This window comes from Schistocerca nitens, unplaced genomic scaffold (genome assembly GCF_023898315.1).
Source record: "Schistocerca nitens isolate TAMUIC-IGC-003100 unplaced genomic scaffold, iqSchNite1.1 HiC_scaffold_377, whole genome shotgun sequence".
Classification (NCBI taxonomy): domain Eukaryota; kingdom Metazoa; phylum Arthropoda; class Insecta; order Orthoptera; family Acrididae; genus Schistocerca; species Schistocerca nitens.
The window spans coordinates 1,330,781-1,352,839 of record NW_026045911.1 but is presented as its reverse complement, the minus strand read 5'-3'; the positions used below and the strand labels follow the sequence as shown (position 1 = coordinate 1,352,839).

Sequence of the window (22,059 nt, the reverse complement as noted above, 5' to 3'; positions counted from 1 at the left end):
AGTCTCATAATCTTAAGGTTTGCCGGCACGATAACTCAGCGTGTTCGGTCTGACAGTTATCTGCCCTCTGTAATAAAAGACTGAGTCAACGATGAACTTGAACGGGCGTCATCGGACGTCCGCCCCCAACAAATGCAACGAACGAAATGAGAAGAAAAAAAAAGTGGTAGAATGCTCGCTTAGCACGCGGGCGGCCCGGGTTCGATTCCCGGCCGATGCATCGTTCTGCTGTTATCGCTATAATGCTGCCGCACCGATTCCTCGCTTGAGCTCCATCAGCCTCAGGAATGTATAGCAGGATTCGCTGTGAGAAGAACCAAACACGCAGCACGCAAGAGACCGTACTTGGACGGTCGCGTGCTATTTCTGAGCTGTAACGTCGGCCTGGCCCAACAGGCCGCTGTGTTCAGGCGCCGCAAGGGCGATGGACTGTAACCTCAGGCAGTGCTGCGTTCCGTTGAAAAAGCTGCGGCAGCAGTTTAATCTAGCAAGTCGGGAAAGCACGTGTAGCAACACAACAGATTCTTCAGAGCGCGCAAACTCTCTATCTCTAATATGCGAGACTTACCAAGTTTCCTGGAACGTTGCTCGCAACGTGCCTCGGTAGCGCAGTAGGTAGCGCGTAAGTCTCATAATCTTAAGGTCGTGAGTTCGATCCTCACCCGGGGCATTTAATTTGCTGTACATCACGGCTGAATTAACGATGTTGCTGTTGCTAGGGAATGAAATTAATTGTCATTCGTTATCCACAAGGAGTCTACGCTCAGCGTCAAAATGTTTATTTCCAATTATGACAACGTACAACTTTGATCTTTCTCTTAACCTGTTATGAGTAAAATAACGAATAGTCAATTTCGAGCTGTGCGCAAATATGCTGGCAAACAGAGAACAGCAGTGAGTCCAGGTTCAGCACGAAATACGAGAGGAAACGGAGTGAACCTCACGTCATAGCGCAAATCCGGTGTGGTCTAGTGGCTAGGATAGCTGGCTTTCACCCAGGAGGCCCGGGTTCGATTCCCGGTACCGGAACGGAAGTTTTTACGCACCCAACGCTCCATGTTTTGGCCTTCCAACGTTCGTTTTTCGCCCTCCTTGCGGAGCTTCAACCGAATGTAATCGGGGAAAACAGGCACATGATGCAATTACTGTCAGCACCGGGGTAAAGGGAGAGGAGGCGCTGGTCAGCTGTTGGGCTGCTACCAGCGTCAGTGGGAAGTCGGTGAAGTCGCCAGTTGCGCCAGAAGCCAGATATTACCGTAGTACGCCTACACACGCGTTCCAGTTATTCACGTTGCTTGCAGCCGCTCCATCCGCAAGAAGCGTGAGCCCGGATAGCTCAGTCGGTAGAGCATTAGGCTTTTAACCTAAGGGTCCAGGGTTCGAGTCCCTGTCCGGGCGAAGATTTTTAACGTTTCCGTAATGGCTCGTCTCGTAGCGATGGTAGCCCTGCCGTAATCAGTGCACGGAGTTCGTTTCCTGTCAAAATTCTGCGCAGACGGGTTTGATTTTTCACGATTCGAGGGACTCTTCAGTTACGAGCAGTCGTGGCCGAGTGGTTAAGGCGTCTGACTAGAAATCAGATTCCCTCTGGGAGCGTAGGTTCGAGTCCTACCGACTGCGTCCGTTTTTTCTTTTTTTGTTTAAGAAGAAGGAGCAGAAAATTTCGCAGTTTGCCTGTCGTTTTGGTACCTCGCCTCTCACAGCCGTTTATAGTGCCTGTCCTTTTGATAAGGGCGAATTCCAAGCGTCAGCTTTCGCGTCAGCCGAGCAAAGTCGGGACAAGTCGGGACATACTACAGGATGGTCTGCGTGGAGTAACGACGACAAAAACGTTAATTTAACAGCACGCGGCTCACATACTATATACGAAAAAACTAGCGTTACTTGCGGTGGCCGGGAATCGAACCCGGATCAACTGCTTGGAAGGCAACTATGCTCACCATTACACCACCACCGCACAGCCGCTCCTCGCGACGCCGCGCTGTGTCGGCTTCCCGCCCGCCAGCAGCGGCCCACGGTGATAGTAGCTGTAGGCGCTTTACGAGCTAGGAGGGTGCATCCACACGCATTCGGGTAGCGCCTCCACGCACGCTGCGTCTTTGGGCGAGACTAGTCGCCGCAGCCGCAAGGTTACTCACACGATAGTGATGAGTGGTCGTCTTAAGGCAGTGTAGTGGAGGACTCCGCGTGTGTAGCACTTTTTTCGGTTTCATCCGACGTCGCTGGGTGGCAATCCCACTTTCCCTGCAGAAAACTGCTCGGGAAGCACGGGCAGCTTGTCGAGCATCGGTGGTTCAGTGGCATGTGCCTCAGTAGTGCAGTAAGCAGCGCGTAAGTCTCATAATCTTAAGGTTTGCCGGCACGATAACTCAGCGTGTTCGGTCTGACAGTTATCTGCCCTCTGTAATAAAAGACTGAGTCAACGATGAACTTGAACGGGCGTCATCGGACGTCCGCCCCCAACAAATGCAACGAACGAAATGAGAAGAAAAAAAAAGTGGTAGAATGCTCGCTTAGCACGCGGGCGGCCCGGGTTCGATTCCCGGCCGATGCATCGTTCTGCTGTTATCGCTATAATGCTGCCGCACCGATTCCTCGCTTGAGCTCCGTCAGCCTCAGGAATGTATAGCAGGATTCGCTGTGAGAAGAACCAAACACGCAGCACGCAAGAGACCGTACTTGGACGGTCGCGTGCTATTTCTGAGCTGTAACGTCGGCCTGGCCCAACAGGCCGCTGTGTTCAGGCGCCGCAAGGGCGATGGACTGTAACCTCAGGCAGTGCTGCGTTCCGTTGAAAAAGCTGCGGCAGCAGTTTAATCTAGCAAGTCGGGAAAGCACGTGTAGCAACACAACAGATTCTTCAGAGAGCGCAAACTGTCTATCTCTAATATGCGAGACTTACCAAGTTTCCTGGAACGTTGCTCGCAACGTGCCTCGGTAGCGCAGTAGGTAGCGCGTAAGTCTCATAATCTTAAGGTCGTGAGTTCGATCCTCACCCGGGGCATTTAATTTGCTGTACATCACGGCTGAATTAACGATGTTGCTGTTGCTAGGGAACGAACTTAATTGTCATTCGTTATCCACAAGGAGTCTACGCTCAGCGTCAAAATGTTTATTTCCAATTATGACAACGTACAACTTTGATCTTTCTCTTAACCTGTTATGAGTAAAATAACGAATAGTCAATTTCGAGCTGTGCGCAAATATGCTGGCAAACAGAGAACAGCAGTGAGTCCAGGTTCAGCACGAAATACGAGAGGAAACGGAGTGAACCTCACGTCATAGCGCAAATCCGGTGTGGTCTAGTGGCTAGGATAGCTGGCTTTCACCCAGGAGGCCCGGGTTCGATTCCCGGTACCGGAACGGAAGTTTTTACGCACCCAACGCTCCATGTTTTGGCCTTCCAACGTTCGTTTTTCGCCCTCCTTGCGGAGCTTCAACCGAATGTAATCGGGGAAAACAGGCACATGATGCAATTACTGTCAGCACCGGGGTAAAGGGAGAGGAGGCGCTGGTCAGCTGTTGGGCTGCTACCAGCGTCAGTGGGAAGTCGGTGAAGTCGCCAGTTGCGCCAGAAGCCAGATATTACCGTAGTACGCCTACACACGCGTTCCAGTTATTCACGTTGCTTGCAGCCGCTCCATCCGCAAGAAGCGTGAGCCCGGATAGCTCAGTCGGTAGAGCATTAGGCTTTTAACCTAAGGGTCCAGGGTTCGAGTCCCTGTCCGGGCGAAGATTTTTAACGTTTCCGTAATGGCTCGTCTCGTAGCGATGGTAGCCCTGCCGTAATCAGTGCACGGAGTTCGTTTCCTGTCAAAATTCTGCGCAGACGGGTTTGATTTTTCACGATTCGAGGGACTCTTCAGTTACGAGCAGTCGTGGCCGAGTGGTTAAGGCGTCTGACTAGAAATCAGATTCCCTCTGGCAGCGTAGGTTCGAGTCCTACCGACTGCGTCCGTTTTTTCTTTTTTTGTTTAAGAAGAAGGAGCAGAAAATTTCGCAGTTTGCCTGTCGTTTTGGTACCTCGCCTCTCACAGCCGTTTATAGTGCCTGTCCTTTTGATAAGGGCGAATTCCAAGCGTCAGCTTTCGCGTCAGCCGAGCAAAGTCGGGACAAGTCGGGACATACTACAGGATGGTCTGCGTGGAGTAACGACGACAAAAACGTTAATTTAACAGCACGCGGCTCACATACTATATACGAAAAAACTAGCGTTACTTGCGGTGGCCGGGAATCGAACCCGGATCAACTGCTTGGAAGGCAACTATGCTCACCATTACACCACCACCGCACAGCCGCTCCTCGCGACGCCGCGCTGTGTCGGCTTCCCGCCCGCCAGCAGCGGCCCACGGTGATAGTAGCTGTAGGCGCTTTACGAGCTAGGAGGGTGCATCCACACGCATTCGGGTAGCGCCTCCACGCACGCTGCGTCTTTGGGCGAGACTAGTCGCCGCAGCCGCAAGGTTACTCACACGATAGTGATGAGTGGTCGTCTTAAGGCAGTGTAGTGGAGGACTCCGCGTGTGTAGCACTTTTTTCGGTTTCATCCGACGTCGCTGGGTGGCAATCCCACTTTCCCTGCAGAAAACTGCTCGGGAAGCACGGGCAGCTTGTCGAGCATCGGTGGTTCAGTGGCATGTGCCTCAGTAGTGCAGTAAGCAGCGCGTAAGTCTCATAATCTTAAGGTTTGCCGGCACGATAACTCAGCGTGTTCGGTCTGACAGTTATCTGCCCTCTGTAATAAAAGACTGAGTCAACGATGAACTTGAACGGGCGTCATCGGACGTCCGCCCCCAACAAATGCAACGAACGAAATGAGAAGAAAAAAAAAGTGGTAGAATGCTCGCTTAGCACGCGGGCGGCCCGGGTTCGATTCCCGGCCGATGCATCGTTCTGCTGTTATCGCTATAATGCTGCCGCACCGATTCCTCGCTTGAGCTCCGTCAGCCTCAGGAATGTATAGCAGGATTCGCTGTGAGAAGAACCAAACACGCAGCACGCAAGAGACCGTACTTGGACGGTCGCGTGCTATTTCTGAGCTGTAACGTCGGCCTGGCCCAACAGGCCGCTGTGTTCAGGCGCCGCAAGGGCGATGGACTGTAACCTCAGGCAGTGCTGCGTTCCGTTGAAAAAGCTGCGGCAGCAGTTTAATCTAGCAAGTCGGGAAAGCACGTGTAGCAACACAACAGATTCTTCAGAGAGCGCAAACTGTCTATCTCTAATATGCGAGACTTACCAAGTTTCCTGGAACGTTGCTCGCAACGTGCCTCGGTAGCGCAGTAGGTAGCGCGTAAGTCTCATAATCTTAAGGTCGTGAGTTCGATCCTCACCCGGGGCATTTAATTTGCTGTACATCACGGCTGAATTAACGATGTTGCTGTTGCTAGGGAACGAACTTAATTGTCATTCGTTATCCACAAGGAGTCTACGCTCAGCGTCAAAATGTTTATTTCCAATTATGACAACGTACAACTTTGATCTTTCTCTTAACCTGTTATGAGTAAAATAACGAATAGTCAATTTCGAGCTGTGCGCAAATATGCTGGCAAACAGAGAACAGCAGTGAGTCCAGGTTCAGCACGAAATACGAGAGGAAACGGAGTGAACCTCACGTCATAGCGCAAATCCGGTGTGGTCTAGTGGCTAGGATAGCTGGCTTTCACCCAGGAGGCCCGGGTTCGATTCCCGGTACCGGAACGGAAGTTTTTACGCACCCAACGCTCCATGTTTTGGCCTTCCAACGTTCGTTTTTCGCCCTCCTTGCGGAGCTTCAACCGAATGTAATCGGGGAAAACAGGCACATGATGCAATTACTGTCAGCACCGGGGTAAAGGGAGAGGAGGCGCTGGTCAGCTGTTGGGCTGCTACCAGCGTCAGTGGGAAGTCGGTGAAGTCGCCAGTTGCGCCAGAAGCCAGATATTACCGTAGTACGCCTACACACGCGTTCCAGTTATTCACGTTGCTTGCAGCCGCTCCATCCGCAAGAAGCGTGAGCCCGGATAGCTCAGTCGGTAGAGCATTAGGCTTTTAACCTAAGGGTCCAGGGTTCGAGTCCCTGTCCGGGCGAAGATTTTTAACGTTTCCGTAATGGCTCGTCTCGTAGCGATGGTAGCCCTGCCGTAATCAGTGCACGGAGTTCGTTTCCTGTCAAAATTCTGCGCAGACGGGTTTGATTTTTCACGATTCGAGGGACTCTTCAGTTACGAGCAGTCGTGGCCGAGTGGTTAAGGCGTCTGACTAGAAATCAGATTCCCTCTGGCAGCGTAGGTTCGAGTCCTACCGACTGCGTCCGTTTTTTCTTTTTTTGTTTAAGAAGAAGGAGCAGAAAATTTCGCAGTTTGCCTGTCGTTTTGGTACCTCGCCTCTCACAGCCGTTTATAGTGCCTGTCCTTTTGATAAGGGCGAATTCCAAGCGTCAGCTTTCGCGTCAGCCGAGCAAAGTCGGGACAAGTCGGGACATACTACAGGATGGTCTGCGTGGAGTAACGACGACAAAAACGTTAATTTAACAGCACGCGGCTCACATACTATATACGAAAAAACTAGCGTTACTTGCGGTGGCCGGGAATCGAACCCGGATCAACTGCTTGGAAGGCAACTATGCTCACCATTACACCACCACCGCACAGCCGCTCCTCGCGACGCCGCGCTGTGTCGGCTTCCCGCCCGCCAGCAGCGGCCCACGGTGATAGTAGCTGTAGGCGCTTTACGAGCTAGGAGGGTGCATCCACACGCATTCGGGTAGCGCCTCCACGCACGCTGCGTCTTTGGGCGAGACTAGTCGCCGCAGCCGCAAGGTTACTCACACGATAGTGATGAGTGGTCGTCTTAAGGCAGTGTAGTGGAGGACTCCGCGTGTGTAGCACTTTTTTCGGTTTCATCCGACGTCGCTGGGTGGCAATCCCACTTTCCCTGCAGAAAACTGCTCGGGAAGCACGGGCAGCTTGTCGAGCATCGGTGGTTCAGTGGCATGTGCCTCAGTAGTGCAGTAAGCAGCGCGTAAGTCTCATAATCTTAAGGTTTGCCGGCACGATAACTCAGCGTGTTCGGTCTGACAGTTATCTGCCCTCTGTAATAAAAGACTGAGTCAACGATGAACTTGAACGGGCGTCATCGGACGTCCGCCCCCAACAAATGCAACGAACGAAATGAGAAGAAAAAAAAAGTGGTAGAATGCTCGCTTAGCACGCGGGCGGCCCGGGTTCGATTCCCGGCCGATGCATCGTTCTGCTGTTATCGCTATAATGCTGCCGCACCGATTCCTCGCTTGAGCTCCGTCAGCCTCAGGAATGTATAGCAGGATTCGCTGTGAGAAGAACCAAACACGCAGCACGCAAGAGACCGTACTTGGACGGTCGCGTGCTATTTCTGAGCTGTAACGTCGGCCTGGCCCAACAGGCCGCTGTGTTCAGGCGCCGCAAGGGCGATGGACTGTAACCTCAGGCAGTGCTGCGTTCCGTTGAAAAAGCTGCGGCAGCAGTTTAATCTAGCAAGTCGGGAAAGCACGTGTAGCAACACAACAGATTCTTCAGAGAGCGCAAACTGTCTATCTCTAATATGCGAGACTTACCAAGTTTCCTGGAACGTTGCTCGCAACGTGCCTCGGTAGCGCAGTAGGTAGCGCGTAAGTCTCATAATCTTAAGGTCGTGAGTTCGATCCTCACCCGGGGCATTTAATTTGCTGTACATCACGGCTGAATTAACGATGTTGCTGTTGCTAGGGAACGAACTTAATTGTCATTCGTTATCCACAAGGAGTCTACGCTCAGCGTCAAAATGTTTATTTCCAATTATGACAACGTACAACTTTGATCTTTCTCTTAACCTGTTATGAGTAAAATAACGAATAGTCAATTTCGAGCTGTGCGCAAATATGCTGGCAAACAGAGAACAGCAGTGAGTCCAGGTTCAGCACGAAATACGAGAGGAAACGGAGTGAACCTCACGTCATAGCGCAAATCCGGTGTGGTCTAGTGGCTAGAGAAGAAAAATATCCGTATTACGATTGGACAACTATATGGAAGAATATCAACCTGCGTGGTCTCTCCTCCGACGCCAAAACCTCATGGTACAAATCGGTCAACAATATAGTTAGCACCAACGAACGATTGCACTCCATCGGGATTAGCCAAACAAACCTTTGTCTCAAATGTAATCTCCTCGATACCACAGTCCACAGATTCACGTGTGCTGGGCATATGGACAACTGGAAATGGTTGAGAGACCAATTGGCTTTCCTCACAAGATCATCCACCGACAATTTTCAGCCTCTGATACTTCTCCGGCCACAGATCCAATATTTCCCTGCCACCAAAAATAACTCAATTCATTGGTTAATGGGAACATACGTTAGCTATGTCGTTAATAACTTAGGGACCGACAATATCATTGATTTTCATATGTACCTGAAAAATGAATATGATAGAATAGTTAAATATCCAGGCCATAAGAAGACGTATGGCAACATGCTCAAAATTGTCTTCGAGCGACTGGGAATCGGATGACAGCGAAGAGCAAACAAAAGACTTTCTTTTATACAACAATAATCGGAGAAGAAAAGTACACTATATGATTCAGTTCATCTTCAAATTTAAGCACCGTATTTAAGTCGCAACAAATGAAGGGAGTCCCGAAATTTTTTCCCACTTTTATTAAGAGAAGAAATTCATTTATTTAACGATTGTCATCAATCAGCACTTAAATTCAAATTCTTTTTTTTCAATTATGAAGCCTAGCCGAGATGGCAATTTATAATTAAAAATACACAGCGCGCAACAAATGGAAATTCTGCAATTAGGTGACGGATGAGGGGCGGCATTGAGGCCAGGCCTCAGCATTTTTTGACCCCTGCCCTCCTTGCCGACGCTTATCTGACACTGAAAGCTTTAAATTAAAAATAAAAAAAAAAATCCTCACAGGAGGCAAATGAAAAAAAAATAAAAAAAAAAAAAAAAAAAAAGTGGCTAGGATACCTGGCTTTCACCCAGGAGGCCCGGGTTCGATTCCCGGTACCGGAACGGAATTTTTTCGGAACAAATCACGACAAAAAAAAAAAAAAAAAAAAAAAAAAAAAAAAAAAAAAAAAAAAGTGGCTAGGATAGCTGGCTTTCACCCAGGAGGCCCGGGTTCGATTCCCGGTACCGGAACGGAAGTTTTTACGCACCCAACGCTCCATGTTTTGGCCTTCCAACGTTCGTTTTTCGCCCTCCTTGCGGAGCTTCAACCGAATGTAATCGGGGAAAACAGGCACATGATGCAATTACTGTCAGCACCGGGGTAAAGGGAGAGGAGGCGCTGGTCAGCTGTTGGGCTGCTACCAGCGTCAGTGGGAAGTCGGTGAAGTCGCCAGTTGCGCCAGAAGCCAGATATTACCGTAGTACGCCTACACACGCGTTCCAGTTATTCACGTTGCTTGCAGCCGCTCCATCCGCAAGAAGCGTGAGCCCGGATAGCTCAGTCGGTAGAGCATTAGGCTTTTAACCTAAGGGTCCAGGGTTCGAGTCCCTGTCCGGGCGAAGATTTTTAACGTTTCCGTAATGGCTCGTCTCGTAGCGATGGTAGCCCTGCCGTAATCAGTGCACGGAGTTCGTTTCCTGTCAAAATTCTGCGCAGACGGGTTTGATTTTTCACGATTCGAGGGACTCTTCAGTTACGAGCAGTCGTGGCCGAGTGGTTAAGGCGTCTGACTAGAAATCAGATTCCCTCTGGGAGCGTAGGTTCGAGTCCTACCGACTGCGTCCGTTTTTTCTTTTTTTGTTTAAGAAGAAGGAGCAGAAAATTTCGCAGTTTGCCTGTCGTTTTGGTACCTCGCCTCTCACAGCCGTTTATAGTGCCTGTCCTTTTGATAAGGGCGAATTCCAAGCGTCAGCTTTCGCGTCAGCCGAGCAAAGTCGGGACAAGTCGGGACATACTACAGGATGGTCTGCGTGGAGTAACGACGACAAAAACGTTAATTTAACAGCACGCGGCTCACATACTATATACGAAAAAACTAGCGTTACTTGCGGTGGCCGGGAATCGAACCCGGATCAACTGCTTGGAAGGCAACTATGCTCACCATTACACCACCACCGCACAGCCGCTCCTCGCGACGCCGCGCTGTGTCGGCTTCCCGCCCGCCAGCAGCGGCCCACGGTGATAGTAGCTGTAGGCGCTTTACGAGCTAGGAGGGTGCATCCACACGCATTCGGGTAGCGCCTCCACGCACGCTGCGTCTTTGGGCGAGACTAGTCGCCGCAGCCGCAAGGTTACTCACACGATAGTGATGAGTGGTCGTCTTAAGGCAGTGTAGTGGAGGACTCCGCGTGTGTAGCACTTTTTTCGGTTTCATCCGACGTCGCTGGGTGGCAATCCCACTTTCCCTGCAGAAAACTGCTCGGGAAGCACGGGCAGCTTGTCGAGCATCGGTGGTTCAGTGGCATGTGCCTCAGTAGTGCAGTAAGCAGCGCGTAAGTCTCATAATCTTAAGGTTTGCCGGCACGATAACTCAGCGTGTTCGGTCTGACAGTTATCTGCCCTCTGTAATAAAAGACTGAGTCAACGATGAACTTGAACGGGCGTCATCGGACGTCCGCCCCCAACAAATGCAACGAACGAAATGAGAAGAAAAAAAAAGTGGTAGAATGCTCGCTTAGCACGCGGGCGGCCCGGGTTCGATTCCCGGCCGATGCATCGTTCTGCTGTTATCGCTATAATGCTGCCGCACCGATTCCTCGCTTGAGCTCCGTCAGCCTCAGGAATGTATAGCAGGATTCGCTGTGAGAAGAACCAAACACGCAGCACGCAAGAGACCGTACTTGGACGGTCGCGTGCTATTTCTGAGCTGTAACGTCGGCCTGGCCCAACAGGCCGCTGTGTTCAGGCGCCGCAAGGGCGATGGACTGTAACCTCAGGCAGTGCTGCGTTCCGTTGAAAAAGCTGCGGCAGCAGTTTAATCTAGCAAGTCGGGAAAGCACGTGTAGCAACACAACAGATTCTTCAGAGAGCGCAAACTGTCTATCTCTAATATGCGAGACTTACCAAGTTTCCTGGAACGTTGCTCGCAACGTGCCTCGGTAGCGCAGTAGGTAGCGCGTAAGTCTCATAATCTTAAGGTCGTGAGTTCGATCCTCACCCGGGGCATTTAATTTGCTGTACATCACGGCTGAATTAACGATGTTGCTGTTGCTAGGGAACGAACTTAATTGTCATTCGTTATCCACAAGGAGTCTACGCTCAGCGTCAAAATGTTTATTTCCAATTATGACAACGTACAACTTTGATCTTTCTCTTAACCTGTTATGAGTAAAATAACGAATAGTCAATTTCGAGCTGTGCGCAAATATGCTGGCAAACAGAGAACAGCAGTGAGTCCAGGTTCAGCACGAAATACGAGAGGAAACGGAGTGAACCTCACGTCATAGCGCAAATCCGGTGTGGTCTAGTGGCTAGGATAGCTGGCTTTCACCCAGGAGGCCCGGGTTCGATTCCCGGTACCGGAACGGAAGTTTTTACGCACCCAACGCTCCATGTTTTGGCCTTCCAACGTTCGTTTTTCGCCCTCCTTGCGGAGCTTCAACCGAATGTAATCGGGGAAAACAGGCACATGATGCAATTACTGTCAGCACCGGGGTAAAGGGAGAGGAGGCGCTGGTCAGCTGTTGGGCTGCTACCAGCGTCAGTGGGAAGTCGGTGAAGTCGCCAGTTGCGCCAGAAGCCAGATATTACCGTAGTACGCCTACACACGCGTTCCAGTTATTCACGTTGCTTGCAGCCGCTCCATCCGCAAGAAGCGTGAGCCCGGATAGCTCAGTCGGTAGAGCATTAGGCTTTTAACCTAAGGGTCCAGGGTTCGAGTCCCTGTCCGGGCGAAGATTTTTAACGTTTCCGTAATGGCTCGTCTCGTAGCGATGGTAGCCCTGCCGTAATCAGTGCACGGAGTTCGTTTCCTGTCAAAATTCTGCGCAGACGGGTTTGATTTTTCACGATTCGAGGGACTCTTCAGTTACGAGCAGTCGTGGCCGAGTGGTTAAGGCGTCTGACTAGAAATCAGATTCCCTCTGGGAGCGTAGGTTCGAGTCCTACCGACTGCGTCCGTTTTTTCTTTTTTTGTTTAAGAAGAAGGAGCAGAAAATTTCGCAGTTTGCCTGTCGTTTTGGTACCTCGCCTCTCACAGCCGTTTATAGTGCCTGTCCTTTTGATAAGGGCGAATTCCAAGCGTCAGCTTTCGCGTCAGCCGAGCAAAGTCGGGACAAGTCGGGACATACTACAGGATGGTCTGCGTGGAGTAACGACGACAAAAACGTTAATTTAACAGCACGCGGCTCACATACTATATACGAAAAAACTAGCGTTACTTGCGGTGGCCGGGAATCGAACCCGGATCAACTGCTTGGAAGGCAACTATGCTCACCATTACACCACCACCGCACAGCCGCTCCTCGCGACGCCGCGCTGTGTCGGCTTCCCGCCCGCCAGCAGCGGCCCACGGTGATAGTAGCTGTAGGCGCTTTACGAGCTAGGAGGGTGCATCCACACGCATTCGGGTAGCGCCTCCACGCACGCTGCGTCTTTGGGCGAGACTAGTCGCCGCAGCCGCAAGGTTACTCACACGATAGTGATGAGTGGTCGTCTTAAGGCAGTGTAGTGGAGGACTCCGCGTGTGTAGCACTTTTTTCGGTTTCATCCGACGTCGCTGGGTGGCAATCCCACTTTCCCTGCAGAAAACTGCTCGGGAAGCACGGGCAGCTTGTCGAGCATCGGTGGTTCAGTGGCATGTGCCTCAGTAGTGCAGTAAGCAGCGCGTAAGTCTCATAATCTTAAGGTTTGCCGGCACGATAACTCAGCGTGTTCGGTCTGACAGTTATCTGCCCTCTGTAATAAAAGACTGAGTCAACGATGAACTTGAACGGGCGTCATCGGACGTCCGCCCCCAACAAATGCAACGAACGAAATGAGAAGAAAAAAAAAGTGGTAGAATGCTCGCTTAGCACGCGGGCGGCCCGGGTTCGATTCCCGGCCGATGCATCGTTCTGCTGTTATCGCTATAATGCTGCCGCACCGATTCCTCGCTTGAGCTCCGTCAGCCTCAGGAATGTATAGCAGGATTCGCTGTGAGAAGAACCAAACACGCAGCACGCAAGAGACCGTACTTGGACGGTCGCGTGCTATTTCTGAGCTGTAACGTCGGCCTGGCCCAACAGGCCGCTGTGTTCAGGCGCCGCAAGGGCGATGGACTGTAACCTCAGGCAGTGCTGCGTTCCGTTGAAAAAGCTGCGGCAGCAGTTTAATCTAGCAAGTCGGGAAAGCACGTGTAGCAACACAACAGATTCTTCAGAGAGCGCAAACTGTCTATCTCTAATATGCGAGACTTACCAAGTTTCCTGGAACGTTGCTCGCAACGTGCCTCGGTAGCGCAGTAGGTAGCGCGTAAGTCTCATAATCTTAAGGTCGTGAGTTCGATCCTCACCCGGGGCATTTAATTTGCTGTACATCACGGCTGAATTAACGATGTTGCTGTTGCTAGGGAACGAACTTAATTGTCATTCGTTATCCACAAGGAGTCTACGCTCAGCGTCAAAATGTTTATTTCCAATTATGACAACGTACAACTTTGATCTTTCTCTTAACCTGTTATGAGTAAAATAACGAATAGTCAATTTCGAGCTGTGCGCAAATATGCTGGCAAACAGAGAACAGCAGTGAGTCCAGGTTCAGCACGAAATACGAGAGGAAACGGAGTGAACCTCACGTCATAGCGCAAATCCGGTGTGGTCTAGTGGCTAGGATAGCTGGCTTTCACCCAGGAGGCCCGGGTTCGATTCCCGGTACCGGAACGGAAGTTTTTACGCACCCAACGCTCCATGTTTTGGCCTTCCAACGTTCGTTTTTCGCCCTCCTTGCGGAGCTTCAACCGAATGTAATCGGGGAAAACAGGCACATGATGCAATTACTGTCAGCACCGGGGTAAAGGGAGAGGAGGCGCTGGTCAGCTGTTGGGCTGCTACCAGCGTCAGTGGGAAGTCGGTGAAGTCGCCAGTTGCGCCAGAAGCCAGATATTACCGTAGTACGCCTACACACGCGTTCCAGTTATTCACGTTGCTTGCAGCCGCTCCATCCGCAAGAAGCGTGAGCCCGGATAGCTCAGTCGGTAGAGCATTAGGCTTTTAACCTAAGGGTCCAGGGTTCGAGTCCCTGTCCGGGCGAAGATTTTTAACGTTTCCGTAATGGCTCGTCTCGTAGCGATGGTAGCCCTGCCGTAATCAGTGCACGGAGTTCGTTTCCTGTCAAAATTCTGCGCAGACGGGTTTGATTTTTCACGTTTCGAGGGACTCTTCAGTTACGAGCAGTCGTGGCCGAGTGGTTAAGGCGTCTGACTAGAAATCAGATTCCCTCTGGGAGCGTAGGTTCGAGTCCTACCGACTGCGTCCGTTTTTTCTTTTTTTGTTTAAGAAGAAGGAGCAGAAAATTTCGCAGTTTGCCTGTCGTTTTGGTACCTCGCCTCTCACAGCCGTTTATAGTGCCTGTCCTTTTGATAAGGGCGAATTCCAAGCGTCAGCTTTCGCGTCAGCCGAGCAAAGTCGGGACAAGTCGGGACATACTACAGGATGGTCTGCGTGGAGTAACGACGACAAAAACGTTAATTTAACAGCACGCGGCTCACATACTATATACGAAAAAACTAGCGTTACTTGCGGTGGCCGGGAATCGAACCCGGATCAACTGCTTGGAAGGCAACTATGCTCACCATTACACCACCACCGCACAGCCGCTCCTCGCGACGCCGCGCTGTGTCGGCTTCCCGCCCGCCAGCAGCGGCCCACGGTGATAGTAGCTGTAGGCGCTTTACGAGCTAGGAGGGTGCATCCACACGCATTCGGGTAGCGCCTCCACGCACGCTGCGTCTTTGGGCGAGACTAGTCGCCGCAGCCGCAAGGTTACTCACACGATAGTGATGAGTGGTCGTCTTAAGGCAGTGTAGTGGAGGACTCCGCGTGTGTAGCACTTTTTTCGGTTTCATCCGACGTCGCTGGGTGGCAATCCCACTTTCCCTGCAGAAAACTGCTCGGGAAGCACGGGCAGCTTGTCGAGCATCGGTGGTTCAGTGGCATGTGCCTCAGTAGTGCAGTAAGCAGCGCGTAAGTCTCATAATCTTAAGGTTTGCCGGCACGATAACTCAGCGTGTTCGGTCTGACAGTTATCTGCCCTCTGTAATAAAAGACTGAGTCAACGATGAACTTGAACGGGCGTCATCGGACGTCCGCCCCCAACAAATGCAACGAACGAAATGAGAAGAAAAAAAAAGTGGTAGAATGCTCGCTTAGCACGCGGGCGGCCCGGGTTCGATTCCCGGCCGATGCATCGTTCTGCTGTTATCGCTATAATGCTGCCGCACCGATTCCTCGCTTGAGCTCCGTCAGCCTCAGGAATGTATAGCAGGATTCGCTGTGAGAAGAACCAAACACGCAGCACGCAAGAGACCGTACTTGGACGGTCGCGTGCTATTTCTGAGCTGTAACGTCGGCCTGGCCCAACAGGCCGCTGTGTTCAGGCGCCGCAAGGGCGATGGACTGTAACCTCAGGCAGTGCTGCGTTCCGTTGAAAAAGCTGCGGCAGCAGTTTAATCTAGCAAGTCGGGAAAGCACGTGTAGCAACACAACAGATTCTTCAGAGAGCGCAAACTGTCTATCTCTAATATGCGAGACTTACCAAGTTTCCTGGAACGTTGCTCGCAACGTGCCTCGGTAGCGCAGTAGGTAGCGCGTAAGTCTCATAATCTTAAGGTCGTGAGTTCGATCCTCACCCGGGGCATTTAATTTGCTGTACATCACGGCTGAATTAACGATGTTGCTGTTGCTAGGGAACGAACTTAATTGTCATTCGTTATCCACAAGGAGTCTACGCTCAGCGTCAAAATGTTTATTTCCAATTATGACAACGTACAACTTTGATCTTTCTCTTAACCTGTTATGAGTAAAATAACGAATAGTCAATTTCGAGCTGTGCGCAAATATGCTGGCAAACAGAGAACAGCAGTGAGTCCAGGTTCAGCACGAAATACGAGAGGAAACGGAGTGAACCTCACGTCATAGCGCAAATCCGGTGTGGTCTAGTGGCTAGGATAGCTGGCTTTCACCCAGGAGGCCCGGGTTCGATTCCCGGTACCGGAACGGAAGTTTTTACGCACCCAACGCTCCATGTTTTGGCCTTCCAACGTTCGTTTTTCGCCCTCCTTGCGGAGCTTCAACCGAATGTAATCGGGGAAAACAGGCACATGATGCAATTACTGTCAGCACCGGGGTAAAGGGAGAGGAGGCGCTGGTCAGCTGTTGGGCTGCTACCAGCGTCAGTGGGAAGTCGGTGAAGTCGCCAGTTGCGCCAGAAGCCAGATATTACCGTAGTACGCCTACACACGCGTTCCAGTTATTCACGTTGCTTGCAGCCGCTCCATCCGCAAGAAGCGTGAGCCCGGATAGCTCAGTCGGTAGAGCATTAGGCTTTTAACCTAAGGGTCCAGGGTTCGAGTCCCTGTCCGGGCGAAGATTTTTAACGTTTCCGTAATGGCTCGTCTCGTAGCGATGGTAGCCCTGCCGTAATCAGTGCACGGAGTTCGTTTCCTGTCAAAATTCTGCGCAGACGGGTTTGATTTTTCACGATTCGAGGGACTCTTCAGTTACGAGCAGTCGTGGCCGAGTGGTTAAGGCGTCTGACTAGAAATCAGATTCCCTCTGGGAGCGTAGGTTCGAGTCCTACCGACTGCGTCCGTTTTTTCTTTTTTTGTTTAAGAAGAAGGAGCAGAAAATTTCGCAGTTTGCCTGTCGTTTTGGTACCTCGCCTCTCACAGCCGTTTATAGTGCCTGTCCTTTTGATAAGGGCGAATTCCAAGCGTCAGCTTTCGCGTCAGCCGAGCAAAGTCGGGACAAGTCGGGACATACTACAGGATGGTCTGCGTGGAGTAACGACGACAAAAACGTTAATTTAACAGCACGCGGCTCACATACTATATACGAAAAAACTAGCGTTACTTGCGGTGGCCGGGAATCGAACCCGGATCAACTGCTTGGAAGGCAACTATGCTCACCATTACACCACCACCGCACAGCCGCTCCTCGCGACGCCGCGCTGTGTCGGCTTCCCGCCCGCCAGCAGCGGCCCACGGTGATAGTAGCTGTAGGCGCTTTACGAGCTAGGAGGGTGCATCCACACGCATTCGGGTAGCGCCTCCACGCACGCTGCGTCTTTGGGCGAGACTAGTCGCCGCAGCCGCAAGGTTACTCACACGATAGTGATGAGTGGTCGTCTTAAGGCAGTGTAGTGGAGGACTCCGCGTGTGTAGCACTTTTTTCGGTTTCATCCGACGTCGCTGGGTGGCAATCCCACTTTCCCTGCAGAAAACTGCTCGGGAAGCACGGGCAGCTTGTCGAGCATCGGTGGTTCAGTGGCATGTGCCTCAGTAGTGCAGTAAGCAGCGCGTAAGTCTCATAATCTTAAGGTTTGCCGGCACGATAACTCAGCGTGTTCGGTCTGACAGTTATCTGCCCTCTGTAATAAAAGACTGAGTCAACGATGAACTTGAACGGGCGTCATCGGACGTCCGCCCCCAACAAATGCAACGAACGAAATGAGAAGAAAAAAAAAGTGGTAGAATGCTCGCTTAGCACGCGGGCGGCCCGGGTTCGATTCCCGGCCGATGCATCGTTCTGCTGTTATCGCTATAATGCTGCCGCACCGATTCCTCGCTTGAGCTCCGTCAGCCTCAGGAATGTATAGCAGGATTCGCTGTGAGAAGAACCAAACACGCAGCACGCAAGAGACCGTACTTGGACGGTCGCGTGCTATTTCTGAGCTGTAACGTCGGCCTGGCCCAACAGGCCGCTGTGTTCAGGCGCCGCAAGGGCGATGGACTGTAACCTCAGGCAGTGCTGCGTTCCGTTGAAAAAGCTGCGGCAGCAGTTTAATCTAGCAAGTCGGGAAAGCACGTGTAGCAACACAACAGATTCTTCAGAGAGCGCAAACTGTCTATCTCTAATATGCGAGACTTACCAAGTTTCCTGGAACGTTGCTCGCAACGTGCCTCGGTAGCGCAGTAGGTAGCGCGTAAGTCTCATAATCTTAAGGTCGTGAGTTCGATCCTCACCCGGGGCATTTAATTTGCTGTACATCACGGCTGAATTAACGATGTTGCTGTTGCTAGGGAACGAACTTAATTGTCATTCGTTATCCACAAGGAGTCTACGCTCAGCGTCAAAATGTTTATTTCCAATTATGACAACGTACAACTTTGATCTTTCTCTTAACCTGTTATGAGTAAAATAACGAATAGTCAATTTCGAGCTGTGCGCAAATATGCTGGCAAACAGAGAACAGCAGTGAGTCCAGGTTCAGCACGAAATACGAGAGGAAACGGAGTGAACCTCACGTCATAGCGCAAATCCGGTGTGGTCTAGTGGCTAGGATAGCTGGCTTTCACCCAGGAGGCCCGGGTTCGATTCCCGGTACCGGAACGGAAGTTTTTACGCACCCAACGCTCCATGTTTTGGCCTTCCAACGTTCGTTTTTCGCCCTCCTTGCGGAGCTTCAACCGAATGTAATCGGGGAAAACAGGCACATGATGCAATTACTGTCAGCACCGGGGTAAAGGGAGAGGAGGCGCTGGTCAGCTGTTGGGCTGCTACCAGCGTCAGTGGGAAGTCGGTGAAGTCGCCAGTTGCGCCAGAAGCCAGATATTACCGTAGTACGCCTACACACGCGTTCCAGTTATTCACGTTGCTTGCAGCCGCTCCATCCGCAAGAAGCGTGAGCCCGGATAGCTCAGTCGGTAGAGCATTAGGCTTTTAACCTAAGGGTCCAGGGTTCGAGTCCCTGTCCGGGCGAAGATTTTTAACGTTTCCGTAATGGCTCGTCTCGTAGCGATGGTAGCCCTGCCGTAATCAGTGCACGGAGTTCGTTTCCTGTCAAAATTCTGCGCAGACGGGTTTGATTTTTCACGATTCGAGGGACTCTTCAGTTACGAGCAGTCGTGGCCGAGTGGTTAAGGCGTCTGACTAGAAATCAGATTCCCTCTGGCAGCGTAGGTTCGAGTCCTACCGACTGCGTCCGTTTTTTCTTTTTTTGTTTAAGAAGAAGGAGCAGAAAATTTCGCAGTTTGCCTGTCGTTTTGGTACCTCGCCTCTCACAGCCGTTTATAGTGCCTGTCCTTTTGATAAGGGCGAATTCCAAGCGTCAGCTTTCGCGTCAGCCGAGCAAAGTCGGGACAAGTCGGGACATACTACAGGATGGTCTGCGTGGAGTAACGACGACAAAAACGTTAATTTAACAGCACGCGGCTCACATACTATATACGAAAAAACTAGCGTTACTTGCGGTGGCCGGGAATCGAACCCGGATCAACTGCTTGGAAGGCAACTATGCTCACCATTACACCACCACCGCACAGCCGCTCCTCGCGACGCCGCGCTGTGTCGGCTTCCCGCCCGCCAGCAGCGGCCCACGGTGATAGTAGCTGTAGGCGCTTTACGAGCTAGGAGGGTGCATCCACACGCATTCGGGTAGCGCCTCCACGCACGCTGCGTCTTTGGGCGAGACTAGTCGCCGCAGCCGCAAGGTTACTCACACGATAGTGATGAGTGGTCGTCTTAAGGCAGTGTAGTGGAGGACTCCGCGTGTGTAGCACTTTTTTCGGTTTCATCCGACGTCGCTGGGTGGCAATCCCACTTTCCCTGCAGAAAACTGCTCGGGAAGCACGGGCAGCTTGTCGAGCATCGGTGGTTCAGTGGCATGTGCCTCAGTAGTGCAGTAAGCAGCGCGTAAGTCTCATAATCTTAAGGTTTGCCGGCACGATAACTCAGCGTGTTCGGTCTGACAGTTATCTGCCCTCTGTAATAAAAGACTGAGTCAACGATGAACTTGAACGGGCGTCATCGGACGTCCGCCCCCAACAAATGCAACGAACGAAATGAGAAGAAAAAAAAAGTGGTAGAATGCTCGCTTAGCACGCGGGCGGCCCGGGTTCGATTCCCGGCCGATGCATCGTTCTGCTGTTATCGCTATAATGCTGCCGCACCGATTCCTCGCTTGAGCTCCGTCAGCCTCAGGAATGTATAGCAGGATTCGCTGTGAGAAGAACCAAACACGCAGCACGCAAGAGACCGTACTTGGACGGTCGCGTGCTATTTCTGAGCTGTAACGTCGGCCTGGCCCAACAGGCCGCTGTGTTCAGGCGCCGCAAGGGCGATGGACTGTAACCTCAGGCAGTGCTGCGTTCCGTTGAAAAAGCTGCGGCAGCAGTTTAATCTAGCAAGTCGGGAAAGCACGTGTAGCAACACAACAGATTCTTCAGAGAGCGCAAACTGTCTATCTCTAATATGCGAGACTTACCAAGTTTCCTGGAACGTTGCTCGCAACGTGCCTCGGTAGCGCAGTAGGTAGCGCGTAAGTCTCATAATCTTAAGGTCGTGAGTTCGATCCTCACCCGGGGCATTTAATTTGCTGTACATCACGGCTGAATTAACGATGTTGCTGTTGCTAGGGAACGAACTTAATTGTCATTCGTTATCCACAAGGAGTCTACGCTCAGCGTCAAAATGTTTATTTCCAATTATGACAACGTACAACTTTGATCTTTCTCTTAACCTGTTATGAGTAAAATAACGAATAGTCAATTTCGAGCTGTGCGCAAATATGCTGGCAAACAGAGAACAGCAGTGAGTCCAGGTTCAGCACGAAATACGAGAGGAAACGGAGTGAACCTCACGTCATAGCGCAAATCCGGTGTGGTCTAGTGGCTAGGATAGCTGGCTTTCACCCAGGAGGCCCGGGTTCGATTCCCGGTACCGGAACGGAAGTTTTTACGCACCCAACGCTCCATGTTTTGGCCTTCCAACGTTCGTTTTTCGCCCTCCTTGCGGAGCTTCAACCGAATGTAATCGGGGAAAACAGGCACATGATGCAATTACTGTCAGCACCGGGGTAAAGGGAGAGGAGGCGCTGGTCAGCTGTTGGGCTGCTACCAGCGTCAGTGGGAAGTCGGTGAAGTCGCCAGTTGCGCCAGAAGCCAGATATTACCGTAGTACGCCTACACACGCGTTCCAGTTATTCACGTTGCTTGCAGCCGCTCCATCCGCAAGAAGCGTGAGCCCGGATAGCTCAGTCGGTAGAGCATTAGGCTTTTAACCTAAGGGTCCAGGGTTCGAGTCCCTGTCCGGGCGAAGATTTTTAACGTTTCCGTAATGGCTCGTCTCGTAGCGATGGTAGCCCTGCCGTAATCAGTGCACGGAGTTCGTTTCCTGTCAAAATTCTGCGCAGACGGGTTTGATTTTTCACGTTTCGAGGGACTCTTCAGTTACGAGCAGTCGTGGCCGAGTGGTTAAGGCGTCTGACTAGAAATCAGATTCCCTCTGGGAGCGTAGGTTCGAGTCCTACCGACTGCGTCCGTTTTTTCTTTTTTTGTTTAAGAAGAAGGAGCAGAAAATTTCGCAGTTTGCCTGTCGTTTTGGTACCTCGCCTCTCACAGCCGTTTATAGTGCCTGTCCTTTTGATAAGGGCGAATTCCAAGCGTCAGCTTTCGCGTCAGCCGAGCAAAGTCGGGACAAGTCGGGACATACTACAGGATGGTCTGCGTGGAGTAACGACGACAAAAACGTTAATTTAACAGCACGCGGCTCACATACTATATACGAAAAAACTAGCGTTACTTGCGGTGGCCGGGAATCGAACCCGGATCAACTGCTTGGAAGGCAACTATGCTCACCATTACACCACCACCGCACAGCCGCTCCTCGCGACGCCGCGCTGTGTCGGCTTCCCGCCCGCCAGCAGCGGCCCACGGTGATAGTAGCTGTAGGCGCTTTACGAGCTAGGAGGGTGCATCCACACGCATTCGGGTAGCGCCTCCACGCACGCTGCGTCTTTGGGCGAGACTAGTCGCCGCAGCCGCAAGGTTACTCACACGATAGTGATGAGTGGTCGTCTTAAGGCAGTGTAGTGGAGGACTCCGCGTGTGTAGCACTTTTTTCGGTTTCATCCGACGTCGCTGGGTGGCAATCCCACTTTCCCTGCAGAAAACTGCTCGGGAAGCACGGG

The 22,059-nt window shown here is 51.6% G+C and overlaps 44 non-coding genes across 44 annotated transcripts; 35 read left to right on the top strand and 9 right to left on the bottom strand.

Annotated features, from left to right (window-relative positions):
* Positions 1–597: 597 nt before the first annotated feature.
* Positions 598–670, top strand: Trnam-cau (transfer RNA methionine (anticodon CAU)). Its single transcript has one exon. It is a non-coding gene; the product is annotated as a tRNA-Met (tRNA).
* A 287-nt stretch (positions 671–957) lies between these two features.
* Trnae-uuc (transfer RNA glutamic acid (anticodon UUC)) lies at positions 958–1,029 on the top strand. Its single transcript has one exon. It is a non-coding gene; the product is annotated as a tRNA-Glu (tRNA).
* A 296-nt stretch (positions 1,030–1,325) lies between these two features.
* On the top strand, positions 1,326–1,398 carry Trnak-uuu (transfer RNA lysine (anticodon UUU)). Its single transcript has one exon. It is a non-coding gene; the product is annotated as a tRNA-Lys (tRNA).
* Positions 1,399–1,538: 140 nt separating this feature from the next.
* Trnas-aga (transfer RNA serine (anticodon AGA)) lies at positions 1,539–1,620 on the top strand. The gene has a single exon. It is a non-coding gene; the product is annotated as a tRNA-Ser (tRNA).
* Positions 1,621–1,885: 265 nt separating this feature from the next.
* On the bottom strand, positions 1,886–1,957 carry Trnag-ucc (transfer RNA glycine (anticodon UCC)). Its single transcript has one exon. It is a non-coding gene; the product is annotated as a tRNA-Gly (tRNA).
* A 974-nt stretch (positions 1,958–2,931) lies between these two features.
* On the top strand, positions 2,932–3,004 carry Trnam-cau (transfer RNA methionine (anticodon CAU)). Its single transcript has one exon. It is a non-coding gene; the product is annotated as a tRNA-Met (tRNA).
* A 287-nt stretch (positions 3,005–3,291) lies between these two features.
* Trnae-uuc (transfer RNA glutamic acid (anticodon UUC)) lies at positions 3,292–3,363 on the top strand. The gene has a single exon. It is a non-coding gene; the product is annotated as a tRNA-Glu (tRNA).
* A 296-nt stretch (positions 3,364–3,659) lies between these two features.
* Positions 3,660–3,732, top strand: Trnak-uuu (transfer RNA lysine (anticodon UUU)). Its single transcript has one exon. It is a non-coding gene; the product is annotated as a tRNA-Lys (tRNA).
* A 140-nt stretch (positions 3,733–3,872) lies between these two features.
* Positions 3,873–3,954, top strand: Trnas-aga (transfer RNA serine (anticodon AGA)). Its single transcript has one exon. It is a non-coding gene; the product is annotated as a tRNA-Ser (tRNA).
* Positions 3,955–4,219: 265 nt separating this feature from the next.
* Positions 4,220–4,291, bottom strand: Trnag-ucc (transfer RNA glycine (anticodon UCC)). The gene has a single exon. It is a non-coding gene; the product is annotated as a tRNA-Gly (tRNA).
* A 974-nt stretch (positions 4,292–5,265) lies between these two features.
* Positions 5,266–5,338, top strand: Trnam-cau (transfer RNA methionine (anticodon CAU)). The gene has a single exon. It is a non-coding gene; the product is annotated as a tRNA-Met (tRNA).
* Positions 5,339–5,625: 287 nt separating this feature from the next.
* On the top strand, positions 5,626–5,697 carry Trnae-uuc (transfer RNA glutamic acid (anticodon UUC)). The gene has a single exon. It is a non-coding gene; the product is annotated as a tRNA-Glu (tRNA).
* A 296-nt stretch (positions 5,698–5,993) lies between these two features.
* Positions 5,994–6,066, top strand: Trnak-uuu (transfer RNA lysine (anticodon UUU)). Its single transcript has one exon. It is a non-coding gene; the product is annotated as a tRNA-Lys (tRNA).
* A 140-nt stretch (positions 6,067–6,206) lies between these two features.
* Positions 6,207–6,288, top strand: Trnas-aga (transfer RNA serine (anticodon AGA)). Its single transcript has one exon. It is a non-coding gene; the product is annotated as a tRNA-Ser (tRNA).
* A 265-nt stretch (positions 6,289–6,553) lies between these two features.
* Trnag-ucc (transfer RNA glycine (anticodon UCC)) lies at positions 6,554–6,625 on the bottom strand. Its single transcript has one exon. It is a non-coding gene; the product is annotated as a tRNA-Gly (tRNA).
* A 974-nt stretch (positions 6,626–7,599) lies between these two features.
* Trnam-cau (transfer RNA methionine (anticodon CAU)) lies at positions 7,600–7,672 on the top strand. The gene has a single exon. It is a non-coding gene; the product is annotated as a tRNA-Met (tRNA).
* Positions 7,673–9,442: 1,770 nt separating this feature from the next.
* On the top strand, positions 9,443–9,515 carry Trnak-uuu (transfer RNA lysine (anticodon UUU)). The gene has a single exon. It is a non-coding gene; the product is annotated as a tRNA-Lys (tRNA).
* A 140-nt stretch (positions 9,516–9,655) lies between these two features.
* Trnas-aga (transfer RNA serine (anticodon AGA)) lies at positions 9,656–9,737 on the top strand. The gene has a single exon. It is a non-coding gene; the product is annotated as a tRNA-Ser (tRNA).
* A 265-nt stretch (positions 9,738–10,002) lies between these two features.
* Trnag-ucc (transfer RNA glycine (anticodon UCC)) lies at positions 10,003–10,074 on the bottom strand. Its single transcript has one exon. It is a non-coding gene; the product is annotated as a tRNA-Gly (tRNA).
* Positions 10,075–11,048: 974 nt separating this feature from the next.
* Positions 11,049–11,121, top strand: Trnam-cau (transfer RNA methionine (anticodon CAU)). The gene has a single exon. It is a non-coding gene; the product is annotated as a tRNA-Met (tRNA).
* Positions 11,122–11,408: 287 nt separating this feature from the next.
* Trnae-uuc (transfer RNA glutamic acid (anticodon UUC)) lies at positions 11,409–11,480 on the top strand. Its single transcript has one exon. It is a non-coding gene; the product is annotated as a tRNA-Glu (tRNA).
* A 296-nt stretch (positions 11,481–11,776) lies between these two features.
* Trnak-uuu (transfer RNA lysine (anticodon UUU)) lies at positions 11,777–11,849 on the top strand. Its single transcript has one exon. It is a non-coding gene; the product is annotated as a tRNA-Lys (tRNA).
* Positions 11,850–11,989: 140 nt separating this feature from the next.
* Positions 11,990–12,071, top strand: Trnas-aga (transfer RNA serine (anticodon AGA)). Its single transcript has one exon. It is a non-coding gene; the product is annotated as a tRNA-Ser (tRNA).
* A 265-nt stretch (positions 12,072–12,336) lies between these two features.
* On the bottom strand, positions 12,337–12,408 carry Trnag-ucc (transfer RNA glycine (anticodon UCC)). Its single transcript has one exon. It is a non-coding gene; the product is annotated as a tRNA-Gly (tRNA).
* A 974-nt stretch (positions 12,409–13,382) lies between these two features.
* Trnam-cau (transfer RNA methionine (anticodon CAU)) lies at positions 13,383–13,455 on the top strand. Its single transcript has one exon. It is a non-coding gene; the product is annotated as a tRNA-Met (tRNA).
* A 287-nt stretch (positions 13,456–13,742) lies between these two features.
* Positions 13,743–13,814, top strand: Trnae-uuc (transfer RNA glutamic acid (anticodon UUC)). Its single transcript has one exon. It is a non-coding gene; the product is annotated as a tRNA-Glu (tRNA).
* Positions 13,815–14,110: 296 nt separating this feature from the next.
* Trnak-uuu (transfer RNA lysine (anticodon UUU)) lies at positions 14,111–14,183 on the top strand. The gene has a single exon. It is a non-coding gene; the product is annotated as a tRNA-Lys (tRNA).
* A 140-nt stretch (positions 14,184–14,323) lies between these two features.
* On the top strand, positions 14,324–14,405 carry Trnas-aga (transfer RNA serine (anticodon AGA)). Its single transcript has one exon. It is a non-coding gene; the product is annotated as a tRNA-Ser (tRNA).
* Positions 14,406–14,670: 265 nt separating this feature from the next.
* Positions 14,671–14,742, bottom strand: Trnag-ucc (transfer RNA glycine (anticodon UCC)). The gene has a single exon. It is a non-coding gene; the product is annotated as a tRNA-Gly (tRNA).
* A 974-nt stretch (positions 14,743–15,716) lies between these two features.
* Trnam-cau (transfer RNA methionine (anticodon CAU)) lies at positions 15,717–15,789 on the top strand. Its single transcript has one exon. It is a non-coding gene; the product is annotated as a tRNA-Met (tRNA).
* A 287-nt stretch (positions 15,790–16,076) lies between these two features.
* On the top strand, positions 16,077–16,148 carry Trnae-uuc (transfer RNA glutamic acid (anticodon UUC)). The gene has a single exon. It is a non-coding gene; the product is annotated as a tRNA-Glu (tRNA).
* Positions 16,149–16,444: 296 nt separating this feature from the next.
* Positions 16,445–16,517, top strand: Trnak-uuu (transfer RNA lysine (anticodon UUU)). The gene has a single exon. It is a non-coding gene; the product is annotated as a tRNA-Lys (tRNA).
* Positions 16,518–16,657: 140 nt separating this feature from the next.
* Positions 16,658–16,739, top strand: Trnas-aga (transfer RNA serine (anticodon AGA)). The gene has a single exon. It is a non-coding gene; the product is annotated as a tRNA-Ser (tRNA).
* Positions 16,740–17,004: 265 nt separating this feature from the next.
* Positions 17,005–17,076, bottom strand: Trnag-ucc (transfer RNA glycine (anticodon UCC)). Its single transcript has one exon. It is a non-coding gene; the product is annotated as a tRNA-Gly (tRNA).
* Positions 17,077–18,050: 974 nt separating this feature from the next.
* Trnam-cau (transfer RNA methionine (anticodon CAU)) lies at positions 18,051–18,123 on the top strand. Its single transcript has one exon. It is a non-coding gene; the product is annotated as a tRNA-Met (tRNA).
* A 287-nt stretch (positions 18,124–18,410) lies between these two features.
* Positions 18,411–18,482, top strand: Trnae-uuc (transfer RNA glutamic acid (anticodon UUC)). Its single transcript has one exon. It is a non-coding gene; the product is annotated as a tRNA-Glu (tRNA).
* A 296-nt stretch (positions 18,483–18,778) lies between these two features.
* On the top strand, positions 18,779–18,851 carry Trnak-uuu (transfer RNA lysine (anticodon UUU)). The gene has a single exon. It is a non-coding gene; the product is annotated as a tRNA-Lys (tRNA).
* A 140-nt stretch (positions 18,852–18,991) lies between these two features.
* On the top strand, positions 18,992–19,073 carry Trnas-aga (transfer RNA serine (anticodon AGA)). The gene has a single exon. It is a non-coding gene; the product is annotated as a tRNA-Ser (tRNA).
* A 265-nt stretch (positions 19,074–19,338) lies between these two features.
* Positions 19,339–19,410, bottom strand: Trnag-ucc (transfer RNA glycine (anticodon UCC)). Its single transcript has one exon. It is a non-coding gene; the product is annotated as a tRNA-Gly (tRNA).
* Positions 19,411–20,384: 974 nt separating this feature from the next.
* On the top strand, positions 20,385–20,457 carry Trnam-cau (transfer RNA methionine (anticodon CAU)). The gene has a single exon. It is a non-coding gene; the product is annotated as a tRNA-Met (tRNA).
* A 287-nt stretch (positions 20,458–20,744) lies between these two features.
* Positions 20,745–20,816, top strand: Trnae-uuc (transfer RNA glutamic acid (anticodon UUC)). Its single transcript has one exon. It is a non-coding gene; the product is annotated as a tRNA-Glu (tRNA).
* A 296-nt stretch (positions 20,817–21,112) lies between these two features.
* Trnak-uuu (transfer RNA lysine (anticodon UUU)) lies at positions 21,113–21,185 on the top strand. The gene has a single exon. It is a non-coding gene; the product is annotated as a tRNA-Lys (tRNA).
* Positions 21,186–21,325: 140 nt separating this feature from the next.
* On the top strand, positions 21,326–21,407 carry Trnas-aga (transfer RNA serine (anticodon AGA)). The gene has a single exon. It is a non-coding gene; the product is annotated as a tRNA-Ser (tRNA).
* A 265-nt stretch (positions 21,408–21,672) lies between these two features.
* Positions 21,673–21,744, bottom strand: Trnag-ucc (transfer RNA glycine (anticodon UCC)). Its single transcript has one exon. It is a non-coding gene; the product is annotated as a tRNA-Gly (tRNA).
* Between the last annotated feature and the right edge of the window lie 315 nt (positions 21,745–22,059).